Consider the following 13148-nt stretch of genomic DNA (forward strand, 5'->3'; position numbering starts at 1 on the left):
ATAGCCTGGAGATTTTTTCAAATGCTTTGTCATTTCGTCTTCTGTAACGGAGCTCAGATAGAACAGATTTGTCTCCCCATACAGCAATCAGATCCAGTATCTCCCGTATGGTCCATGCTGGAGCTCTTATTGGATTTGGGACTGCATTGCCACCCTTGGTGATCAGAGCTCCACGCTGGGCAAACAGGAAATGAAATTCAAAAGTTTGTGGGGCTTTTCCTGTCTACCTGGCCAGTGCATCTGAGTTCAGATTGCTTTCCAGAGTGGTCACAATGGTGCACTGTGGGATACCGGCCGGAGGCCAATACCGTTGACTTGCGGCCACACTAACCCTAATCCGACATGGCAATACCGATTTCAGCGCTACTCCCCTCGTCGAGGAGGAGTACAGAAATCGGTTTAAAGAGCCCTTTATATCGATATAAAGGGCTTTGTTGTGTGGACGGGTGCAGGGTTAAATCGGTTTAACGCTGCTAAATTCGGTTTAAATGTGTAGTGTAGACCAGACCAAAGACTAACAGATTTATTTGGGCATAAGCTTTTGTGGGTAAAAAACCCACTTCTTCAGATGCACGGAGTGAAAATTACAGATGCAGACATTATTGGAAGTGGGCTACATCTACCCTGATTGAATTGGCCCTGTCAACACTGGTTCTCCATTTGTGAGGTAACTCCCTTCTCTTCATGTGTCAGTATAATAATGCCTGCATCTGTAATTTTCACTCCATGCATCTGAAGAAGTGGGTTTTTTACCTACAAAAGCTTATGCCCAAATAAATTTAAAACCATTAATTCTGGCAAAAGTGCTTTTGCCATAGTCCCAGTTGTCTCCATAAACAATGTTTGTGTCTTCAGAGTGTTTCCTGTCAGCGAATTCTACATTCAACATCAGCTCTTAGGGGTTATTTTCACTAGGGTCCTGACACATTCACTGCAATCTTTTAAAAGTCAAGAAAGAATGAGAAACTTGGACATTGCACGTATGATGAGACATCTATCAGTGTTAAGATTCTGCTTGCTCAAATGCTAGTGTGACAGTCACTTGAGAGAAAAATAAAAGAGAAACAGAGGCTTGTGATACATGCTGCTGAATGTCAGCATATTATGTATAGAAAGTGAAAGAACTAGACACTAAGAATTCTTCAGCTTTGTAACATCATCATTCAACATAATTTTCTTCTATAATATCACTTGGCATAAGCTACTGTAGAATCACTCATGCTACCATTACTACATGAATCTCACAATAAACCAAGTGGAAAGGAGACTTTCAAAAGGGATGTGAAAAGACAATTTAGTTTACATGATATTTTCCAGTTGAAGCCTTCCAAAAATCATCCAACCACATTATCTATGAACTGGAAATAATTGTTCTTTGTCTGCAGCTATACTCCGTATTAGGGCATACTTCTTTTCAAAGGATGTATACTGAAGAGTCCCATTCCTTCCCAAACAGAAAATTAATCTCTCTCATCCTATGCCCCATATTTATATCTTAGTAATCACAGGCATGTTCTCAGAGGATAAATACCTGTTCATTTTACCACACATAAGCGGAATAACAGCATCTTTCTCTAATAGATTGGTTTAGTTTGAGCCAACAAGAGAGGAATACTTATTTCTGGTGAATCTTCTGGAGACAGAATCAGCATAGGAAACAGATAAACATGCAGCAGCACATCTTAAATGAATGTATTCCAGTTTGCACATGTACCTCAAGCACAACTGCTAGAACCCAACTGGAAGGTCTAGTTAATGCTTGTGATAACTCACAGGCACTCACTTGTGTGTGTTTTTTCCCCACTTCATGTGATAGCAATATAATAAAAGTATCAAAGCCATTGCTTCCTCAGTTGCTTTAGTTGACCATGAGGGGTTTTCTTCACAGTAAAGAGCAGGTAACGATCATGTCAACTATATTAAGAAAGGTTTGCATCCACTATACCCACTTGTAGAAAACCCTTAAGTAGAGTTGGTAGAAAAATGAAAACCTATTTATATGAAAAAAACCTGAAATTTTAACTCTCTTTTCAAATTCTTTCATGATTTGTTTTAAATAATACATATTTTAAAGCTTTTGCTGGAAACATTATTGAAAATGTTATAACAAACAAGTTTAAATAAGACTTCTTTTGTAAAAAAAAAAAAAGCAAAAACAAAAAAAAAACCCAAACCAATAATTTCAAAAACAATTTCAATAAAAAATTGGTGAAAGTTTGATTAAAAAAAGTCAGGTACGATATTTGAAAAAAATCATGAAAAACCAAAAAAGTGATCATTTTTCATACTGCAAAATGGAGAAAAATGTTGGTTCTTTATTTTTTTCTAAATTGTTCCCCCCCCCTTTTTTTTTTACCAGCTCTACATGGAAGCTAAAATTGATTCACATTAAAATACAGACTGCAAATAGGAATATAATAAACAATTTTTATCACTGACTAAAATGTTTAGATATTTGGAAAAATGGAAGAAATCTCTTTGACAATCATAATGTGCAAGGAGTACAAATTATAAAGAAGAAGAAGAAGAAGAAGGTACTATTAAACATATGTGCAACAGGAACAACAAAACCAGTCTGGCTCATCATTAATCTGTTGATAGCTATAGTTATAATTTTAATTTTGTATTCTCTACCTATTTTAAATGTAGTACTATGATCTTCATTTTACAAGCAAGCTATTGTATCCTGCTTATTGTACAAATGAAAAGCTGGATCCCTATGAACTTGTAATTGACATGTTAATGAAGTTCTCTGTTTAGGGAAGTGTTACATGGGCTGGCTTAGCAATGAAAATAGAAATTAATTGTGAAATATGCCCAGAATCCTTTTCATCCAGGTGACAAGAAATCCAGAGAAAGAAAGATATCACCTTGAGGGATAAGAATATGTTTGTAGAAAGGTTTATAGATCAAAGACCAAGACATATTTTAAATGGGCAGAATGATTATAAATGCTGCAATTATTTATTAAGGGTTTGAGTCTACTACATTTACTCATGAGTAGAAAATCATTATACCACTTATCCCATTGTGGTGAATAGAACAATTTGCGTACTAAAGTACTACTTAGCCTGAGTAATGGTATCAGAGTCTTACCTTAAGGAAGAGCCATTCTAATCAGAAATTAATATGTACTGTTGGACTAGGAAGAAAACTGTAATTTTGTGCTTATCTCTTATATAGGAGGTTGTTAAACTGTCACACAACAGAGATAATGACCTGAAGGTACAAAGCACCATAACAGAAGCAGTGGCAGCAGTTAGACTATGCAGTAAAAACACACACACACACACACACACACAGCCACATAACTGATATTTATACAATAGGGCAAAATGACCTGAAGGTACTGTACTGGGTACACAGCAGTCTGATAGTGTGATTGCTACTCAGACTGTAAGTGTACTCTTACAGTCACTATATGCTTATAGTAACTGTAAGAGTATGAACTACATAAAGTTGTTTCCTTGAATATATTTTAAAATTAAATTCTGCTACCGCTTTGCCTCTTGAGTAGCACTTCATTCTTTAAATACTCTCATTGCTCTACTGGGACTACCAATGTGAGTAAGTGTGGTAGAATTCAGCCTTATTACTTTTCCTATAGTTCAAATGTCATGTTGATAACTACAAGGAGGATGACCCCTACTAACTCTCCCACTTATAAAAGTCAGAAGGACACACTGTACTCTGTTAGCAGCTGCTCAGAGCTTTAACCATGCTCTTCACTCCTACCCATAATGTGCAATAAGTCTATAATTAAGTATGATCTATTCAAGGTCCTTATTGGATATCAGAAATCCCAAAGCCTCATTAATTGAAGTGAACAGAGCAGCTGGTTGCTTGTGATCTTATAGTTTCAGTGTTTAACAGATTTAATTAAAATGAATTCCCTCCCTCTCTCTCTCAGGGGAATTAGCTCATTAAAAAGTTTTACAAGTGAGGAGCAGGCATTAACGTTTGGTAAGGAGAAGGAGATTGTGGGGTGGGTAAGGCAGCCCATATTCTCTATGCAGCAGTCTGTTATAGTGCATTCCTGAGTGTGTGGGTGATTCTTACCTAGCTTGTCCATCCATCTTACCCTTCTGGCAGATCTCTTGTCCTTTCTCTTTGAAACTGTTCTGCAAACTTTTGTTTATCATAAAACTTGTTCTCAGGTTTTCATCTGATATATTCCAGGTAGCTGAGCAGCCGCCTCCTGTTAGCTGTTGTTTGAAACACTGGAAACATACACATCTGACCTGTCATACTTTCCTCTTCCATTTCAATGAGCCATATGTTAAACACCTACGCACAAAACCAGTATGTCTTCACTGAAGCCTAATAAGCCTGAAAATGAAGTTCAGATAGAAGACCTCTAATATGATATAAAGTTCAACAGTGTCAAAGGTTTTGCTCCCTTTTGATTGCACTGGTATGAACATTCCTGGAAGTCTATAATTTTCTTCAGGATTTGATAGGGTAGGGAAAGTGCAGTGTGGTTACGTGCCTTTTTCCGGGGCCATGCTGAAATGCTAAGTAGGGCTTGAATGATTTGGACAAAAATCAGTGCCTACTCAAACACTCTGTAATGTGCCTTTATACACATTTAGCAGCACCTTTCTCTGCAAGCAGTGCCTTTGAAATCAGTGGCACTACTCACTGCTTCACATGAGAAAAAGTGGCAGTGTACAGTCATGTGTACAGTCTAGCAGAACAAATATGCATCCTCTTGCAGAACTTTTATACAATATTGCTTTTCTCTTTATACGCTGGGGGAGAAGCACCTCATACCAGACAGTTTTATGATTGGTTTTTAATTCTAGGACCTAACTGATGATGATCTTTGTGACAGGGGGTTGAGTTAGATTATAGGGCAAGTGGGAAAGTACAAAGAGCAGCCACACAGGCAGTCATTGTGGAGTCACATATGCGAGACCGAAGACAGAGGTGCTAAAATGTGATGGCTGTTAGTCTCGATGGAATGAGATGAACCGATTGATATAAAACCACAAAATCTTGAACTTTCACTCAAAATTTGATATATGCAGTTTTGGAGGTTCACAATAGCTTGAGTAAGGAGTGTATTTGCTTGTTTTGTTCTTTTTTCCGCACTCCCTGGTAGTGCTAGTCAGGATTGGAAGCAGAAGTACTGACAGAGTGTGAAGCGCTATTCACACAGCATTTTCAACCTGGCCAGAACAAAAATGAATTGTAAGTCAGGTGAGATTTCCTACCCTTTTCTAGATCAAAGAAAGCTGGAGAAACTTCTCAGAATATTTTGAGCATTGCCAATCACTAAGCTGAAAGAGGTGGAGTTTGGAAGCCAGATTTATAAAATTGCATAATTGACACTATTAAAAACATAAGAAATATTGTGTGCGTTGCAAGCTACAGCATGCATGCTGGTTGTAATAGGTATAACTACCACTTATTTCAGTCTAAGTGATAGGAGCTACAGGAAGAAGAAAGCACTGTATATCAGAATTAAATTTGTCCCACATGTATTTCCATCTCTATCATGAAGTGTTGCAATACGCTTTGAACATGATAGGATATTAGCTTTTAGAAAGGCTAGTGTTAGAAACTCCACAGGAAGGGCTAACTAAAGATTTGCAGCATGACATAAAGACGACAAGAATGTATTGTCAGAATTGTCTCTTTCCACAGAATATCCCCAGAACAAACCATTATAAACAATAAGCAAAGCTTATTTTCCAAAGTGTCAATCATGTTGCTTTTATTGCATAATACATGTGTTCCTTCTAAAAAACAAATTTGGCAAATTGACTTCTGGAGAGAATTCAGCTCAGGTATTGGACTATTCAAATCAGAGCTGTAGCTTGTAAAAATGTAGTAAGAGTGCACAGGTAGGAGTAAAAATGAGTTGGTTTAAATCAATGTTTCTCAGATGTCCCTGAGGGTTCCATCTTCTTCCAAGGGAGAGTCAAACAGTGACAGTCCTCATGAAAGGAGAGGCTTTTCCTTCTCTTTCTGCTATAATTGTTAAGCATTTGTTAAGCTATAATTGTCCTCATTTAGGACTCAGCAGCAGCCTGATGTGTATAGATCAGAGAAGCAGCATGGTCTAGTTCATTACGTTCAAGGAAGTCCTTTATGCTAGTCCTGGCTCGCCCTTGACTCACTGTGTGGCCTTTGGCAAATCATTTTCAAAGGTAGATGCCTAAAGACAGACATCTAAATCTGTATTTCGATATCTGAACCTGGCCTGATTTTCAGAAGCGCTGAGCACAAGCAGCTCCCAATAATAACACTAACTGTATTTTGATGTTTAAATATTAATTAGGTACCCAACTGTAAGGACACAGGCTTAAATTTTTTGGATCTGATTCTCATTTACACTAAGGCCCCTTTGCACAACTCTGCCAATATAAAATAGCCTTAAAGTGGGTGGGTACAAGTTACATTTAAGTCCATTTTAAAGCCACTTTGCACTGTTAGTGCAGTGTGAAGAGGCCTTAATGTAAAGGAGAATGAGGTCCACAATTGTAGCCTTTAGGCCAGTGATTTGCAACCTTTCCAGGCTACTGTCCTTTCAGGAGTCTGCTTTGTCTTGAATACCTCCAGTTTCACCTCACTTAAAAACTAGTTGCTCACAAAATCAGACATAAAAATACAAAAGTGTCACAGCCCACTATTATTAAAAAATTGCTTACTTTCTCATTTTCACCATATAGTTATAAAATAAATCAATTAGAAGTATTTACTTACATTTTGGTGTATAGTCAGGGGCGGCTCCAGGCCCCAGCACGCCACGCGCTTACCTGGGGCGGCAAGCCACTGGGGGCGCTCTGCCGGTCGCCGCAAGGGCGGCAGGCAGGCTGCCTTCGGTGGCTTGCTTGCGGAGGGTCCGCTGGTCCCGCAGCTTAGGAGGACCTCCCGCGGACCCTCCGCAGGCAAGCCACCGAAGGCAGCCTGGCTGCCGTGCTTGGGGCAGCAAAATGCCTAGAGCCTCCCCTGTGTATAGTATATAGATCATTATAAACAAATTGTCTGTATGAAATTTTAGTTTGTACTGACTTCGCTAGTGCTTTTTATGTAGCCTGTTGTGAAACTAGGTAAATATCTGGATGAGTTGATGTACCCCCTGTAAGACCTCTGTGTACCACCAGAGGTACACGTATCCATGGTTGAGAACCAGTACTCTCGTCTAAATCCTCCTCTGGTATACAAGGACATAATTACATTGATGACAGTGGAGCTGCACTGATTTATACTAGCAGAGGATCTACCCCACATTGTCTCAGTTTCCCTGTCTAGTAGGAATAATAATATCTATATACCAGCGTCACAATCAGACATTGTTCAGTATTGTCATAATGCTTTGAATACATCAAGTGCTAAATAAAAATATTCTGATACTGAATAATATTTTCTGAAGTCTAAGTGGAAATAATCCAAAAAGAAAGTTACTTTAATTGATTGCCTTGACCGCATGTTTATCAAATTCCTACATTGTTTGATATTTTTTTAAAGAAGTGGGTAGTAAGGATGATTTGCCCATGTTCTTCTTTCCCTGGAAGATGAGTATTTTCCTATACTTTGGATGAGCCAGTCAACAACAAAGCCCAAGAACCTATCTCTACTACCAATTGTCATTGCTAAATAAGTACTGTAGTGGGACACACACTATGAAGTCTGCTTTGGACAAAACGCCTTTTTATTTTTAATAAGAGCCAACAGAAAGTTGTTGCAAAAGCCAACAGATATCTGACTGGAAAAATAAAAAATTAGGGACCAATCCCACTCACATTAGCCATGTGAGACATCCTACTGACAGCAATGGTTAGCAGGATATGGCTCCCAGTTATTTGCTCACATGGCAAGAAACAAAATAGTCTAACATTACAAACTTAAGCCCCAAGTCAGAAATGCATCCTTAATAAGGAAAGCATGTAAGCACCTGTGTAAGTGCTTTCCTAAGTAGGGATGGATTTTAACCACATGAGTAGGTACTTTCCTGAATCAGGGCCTTTCTATAACTACAAAAAAAAATTGTAAAGAGATACGCCATTAAGAGTCCTAATCACACTGCATATCCTGTGTGTAACATCAATTTCCTATTGACACTGATAGCATGTGAATTCAAAATGTGTATGTTACAATTCAACATGCAAATCCTGTAGTTTCAATTTAATCCCATTTTGATGCTACCAGTCAAGTCACATTACAGGGTCAAAGACCTGTAGGGGGTCAGAAATGCTTCTGAGATGGCAATAACATTTGAGAGAGTTGATTGAAACAACAAATGCATCCAGACTCTAGGTCATTTTAGCCAGTTTGAGTAAACAGAACTTGTTTATGCAATGGAAAAGTCAAGGACATAGACATAATGGGCAGTACTAATGGCTACCATCTGCTAATTTACCCAGGGTACACAGAGAATGATATTGGAGTCTTCCTTTCCAGTTTTCTCCATATGCAGTGGAAATATTGGACAGCATAACGTGGTGGAGCTATTGTGTAACACTGGAGATTAATTTGATGAATTGGTACAATAACGCAAATATATCCAGGAGATAAAAGTCCTGAAAAGTGAAGTGCCTCCTTGCAAAAATATCCATTTTGTTTTAAACACCAAATGTGCTTCTGATGTTGGGCCAGAAAGGGTTATGCAACTAGCAGGGTAAATGACCCAGATTCAGCGTTTAGAAACATACACCTCTACCCCGCTATAACGCGACCCAATATAACATGAATTCGGATATAATGCAGTAAAGCAGCACTCCGGGGTGGGGGGGAGAGTGCACTCCGAAGGATCAAAGCAAGTTTGATATAACGCGGTATCACCTATAACGTGGTAAGATTTTTTGGCTCCCAAGGACAGTGTTATATCGGGGTAGAGGTGTATTAGAAAAGTATGTAAGTGATAATTAGGGCTATTCCATGTTAGATAGGACTTTGAAATGCAAACCTGTATTGTTAGAGAATTAGAGATGATACTAATTGTATGTTTACTTATATCTTGTTAGATGTTATCCATGTAAACAGACAGTTCCCATCTATTACTATAGCTATTGATTCAAGGAAATATTAACATTTAGATGAATCTTAGGTGAAATAATGTCATTGTCTATATATCTCTTTAAAGTTTGTGATAAACTTCTTAATGGATTAAATTACTTTATGTTAATCCATGTAGTTAATTATGGGTGATGCTTAGGAAATAGAAGGTTAGTTCAAAGCCTATTGTTCACCCAGAACTGTATGGTCAAGAGATTGCTAGAAAACTGAATAAAAATTGTTGGGACCTGATCTTTTTATCTCAGATCTGCTTGATACTTTATTCAGGGAAATTTGAGTCATAAGACTGAGATCTCCAGTCCCTTATGGATCACCCTGGATATGGACATTGGATTATAACATATGACTAATTCTGAAAGAACTCTTTGCAACTACAAAGCTCACCATCTCTACTATGAAACTGATCTCTGAACTGTACTCATGTCTGTATGTATAGTGATCTTTTAACCAATACTCTCTCTCTTTTTTTTTAATACATTTTAGTTTAGTTGATAAGAATTGATTGTAAGTATGTATTTGGGTAAGATCTGAAATATTCATTAACCTGGGAGATAATGTGCTTGATCCTTTTGGATTGGTAGAATTTATCTGATAGCTAAGATTTTCAGTAATCCTCCATCATATTTGATTTGGCGTTAGGGTGGAAGCCCAGTGCTGGTTGCTTTAAGGGAACTGTGTTTTGGCTTCTGGGTAACCAGGAAGGTATTAAGGAAGTTGGGTTTTTTTGCAAGCTGGGTAGATCTAACTGTTAGAATGACTACCAGCTCTGGGGATTGTCTGCCCCATTCTTTGCAGTTTGCCCTGATTTAAGCAATGTCAGTGTGGCGTCCCTGGGACTCCGGTCACAGTGCTGTAAAAAATTGTTCTCTTTTACTCTATTTTTTAATGAAATATCTTTAGTACACATTCATTTTCTTTCAGTTCAGGTTTGTTGATCTTTTCTAATGTGATCCCAGGAAGAAGGCTGGTGCAATATTTCAATTCACAGTACAGCCCAAAGAATGGTGTGATGTGTTATAAAGCAAAGATTATTTGATCCAAGTATGTCAAATCCTAGACAGTGTGGGACACCATCGATTTTGCTACCCACTGTGCTCTGTACAGTACAAAGTGGTAAGGAAGCTAGTTGCATAAAGTCGTTGGGAATTTTCCATTGAAAAATATGGACACATGGTGTCTGTAAACCGAGATTTATTTTGACACGCTGAAGATCTCAGTCACAGTTAGTAGATGATGTGTACTTAAAACGACTCTGCTAATGAAAACATTTTATAGGTTCATAAAGCTAGAAGGGATCATTGTGATCATATAGTCTGCTGCATAACACAGGCCGTAAACCTTGCTTGAATTAATTCCTGTTTTGAACTAATCAACTTGTGTCAAGCTGATCTTTGCCAACAACCCAGTCCTCAATTTTTCATTGCTTTGAAAAAGAAAAAAAAGAAAGAAATAGGACTTTTTACTGTTCTAGCATAGTAAGCTAAGGAAAGCACCCACCTCACAAGGAACAATGAGAGAAAGAATTTAGAAATATAAAACTACTTTTAATTTGAGCAAAACAAGGAGAATATTTTTCTATGAAAAGTGTATTAAAGGCCAATATATACATATACTGAAAAGATTGCATGACTACTTACTATATACTCTGTAACAAAAACATATGGGATTCAGGGATTACACTAAAAGCCGGAACACTTAAAACTTGAGAATTTGTTTAAGTAATCACAGTAAAATGCAAAGAATGTGATCAGCTCTCCTATACTTTCTGGAATTAAGAAAATATGCAGGTTCTGGTGATTTTTGTCTATTCCTATTGTTTATTAGAGGTTGACACAGACAAAATCCAGTGTCTAAATACTTCTAGACCTTGATTGTTTGAATATAGATTTGTATGTCACTGCTAACTGCTGTGTCTATAGTGTGTCTAACAAAAAGCCAGGATACACTCTCCCCACCCCACCACCACACAACCTTTTGAGCTAGCCCATCTCCAATATTTTTTTTACCGTTTTTAGGCCTCACACCTGTTAAGATCCACTGTCTTGTTCTCTTATTGAAAGTTGAGTCGGTGAAGCTGCTTTGAGAAGGAGGAACACAGCAGTGGTATCTGTATCAGACACTAAATTAATAATCTGCTTCCCTCCTTTTACTTCAGTACATTAATTTAGTAAGTCATCTGGGAAAAAAAAACAAAAACAGCCACCCAACAGTGTCCAAAGGTGACAAACAATACACCTGTGGATTTGACTTGTGCTGATCTACTAGGAGAGAGTGCCAGAGGAAATGTGTTCTTCAGCTTCTAGGAAGCACTTTATATAGAGCATTTACTGTAAACACAAAAAAATCATCCATAAAATATTATAGGAGAGCCCTGTCCTTGGATTACATTTCACACCTTTGTAAATCAAGGACTGTGTCCTTCATTTTAGATTGAGTTTCTTTGAAAGGCTGACTCATTGAGCCAAGTATTTCATTGAAGAAAGGATTGTGACAGTGCCATACTATTTAAAAATCAAAGAGGTAGAACTGAGGCTCAAAATGAAGTGACTCCAAGGGTCCAGTCCTTCAATGAGCTCTGCTCAGCCGTGGAACTCACACATAGACCTCAGTGCAGAACCAGCTTCCCACACAGTCTGCTTACTATAAGTAAACACTGTTAAGTTCATAAATCATTTATTACCAGTTACAATTCTACTTAAGTACAGCAGTAAAAAGAATTATTGACTTCTGAGGAAATGAGACGTAAAGAATTATTTGATTTATTACAGAGTGTGGAATCCCTTAGGACTCGATTGTAACTTGAGCTGCACCCCCTCTTCACATACTTACATGGAATCCTTGGGCCTCGCAGCCAAGCATGTAATAATGGGCGTGTGCCAGAGTGGGTGGCAGGGAGTGGAAAGAAAGAGGGGGAGGAATGGAGCAGGGCTGGCTCTACCATTTTTGCCGTTCCAAGCAAAAAAAAAACCCAAACAACGCTTGGACTGCTGCCCGAACTGCCAAAGCAAAAAAAAAGCCGCCCGGACTGTGCTGCCCCAAGAATGAATGGAATGCCGCCCCTTAGCCTGTGCCACCCCAGGCACGTGCTTCCTCCACTGGTGCCTGGAGCCGGCCCTGGAATGGAGTAATAGATCCACGCCCCCCCCGCATATGATTCTCAGTTCACGGACCTTGAAGTGACATGGTTGAGCAGAAAAGAGACCAAAAGGGTAGGGTGACTGCCTTTGGTGGATGAAAATAAAGGGAAAAATCACTTGAAAAATAAGGGACACTACTTTATTTTAAAGGATATTTCAGGGAAACACTATTTCCTTTAGCATATTTTTCTCTCAAGTGTACATTTCTATTGCCCTCAGGTATACAATGCAATTATCGTAAGCTTCAATTTAGTGTTTTAAATGGTACTTATTATCAGGTTTAATATGTTTCAATATGTCTTAAAATACAGGATGATCAACTAAGAGACAAACCAGTGACATGAAGGATAGTCCCTTGAAATAAGGGATGTGGTCACCCTACCAAGGAGAGAGAGTAGAAAGCATTTTAAAATGCTTTGATTTTAGTTTTTAGTGTGGATACATTCTGCTGAACTTTTCTACTTTATAGTGGAACCTATGTACAGTAAGGTCCATTTTAAAAAGGTCAGAGGCCTGTCCTCCCTTTTCTGGATGCATATTGCAGCCATAAAACTGACCACACAGCTCCTATAGTAAGGGAGATGAAGTAAGTTAAAATGATAAGAAACTTTTTAATAAGGCAGGCTTTACAAGGTAAGGTCTAATGGGCACCGAGAAACCTGAGAAAGGTATGGTGGCAGGCGAAATAGGGATAGTGAGAGAGAAACAGCAACTCAAAAGTAGTTGAACCAATGCTATATAATCAAGGCAGTGTCATCCTCCTTAAATACCCAGAGGTGCTATTAGGCTCGGCAAGATGGAGACCCGAATTAGCATTATTATATTTTATTAAAGCGCTTGGAGATGAAAGGTATGACATAGGCAGTAGTAGTTGTCATGATTATTAACCTTTCAAAGATAAGTTTGGAATATGTTTTCATTTTCCAAGATATATATACTTGCCAGTTTCAGGGCTTAAATGTCCTTTTCCAATAATGTAAATAGATT

The sequence above is a fragment of the Mauremys mutica genome, chromosome 2 (genome assembly GCF_020497125.1).
Source record: "Mauremys mutica isolate MM-2020 ecotype Southern chromosome 2, ASM2049712v1, whole genome shotgun sequence".
Taxonomy (NCBI): Eukaryota; Metazoa; Chordata; order Testudines; family Geoemydidae; genus Mauremys; species Mauremys mutica.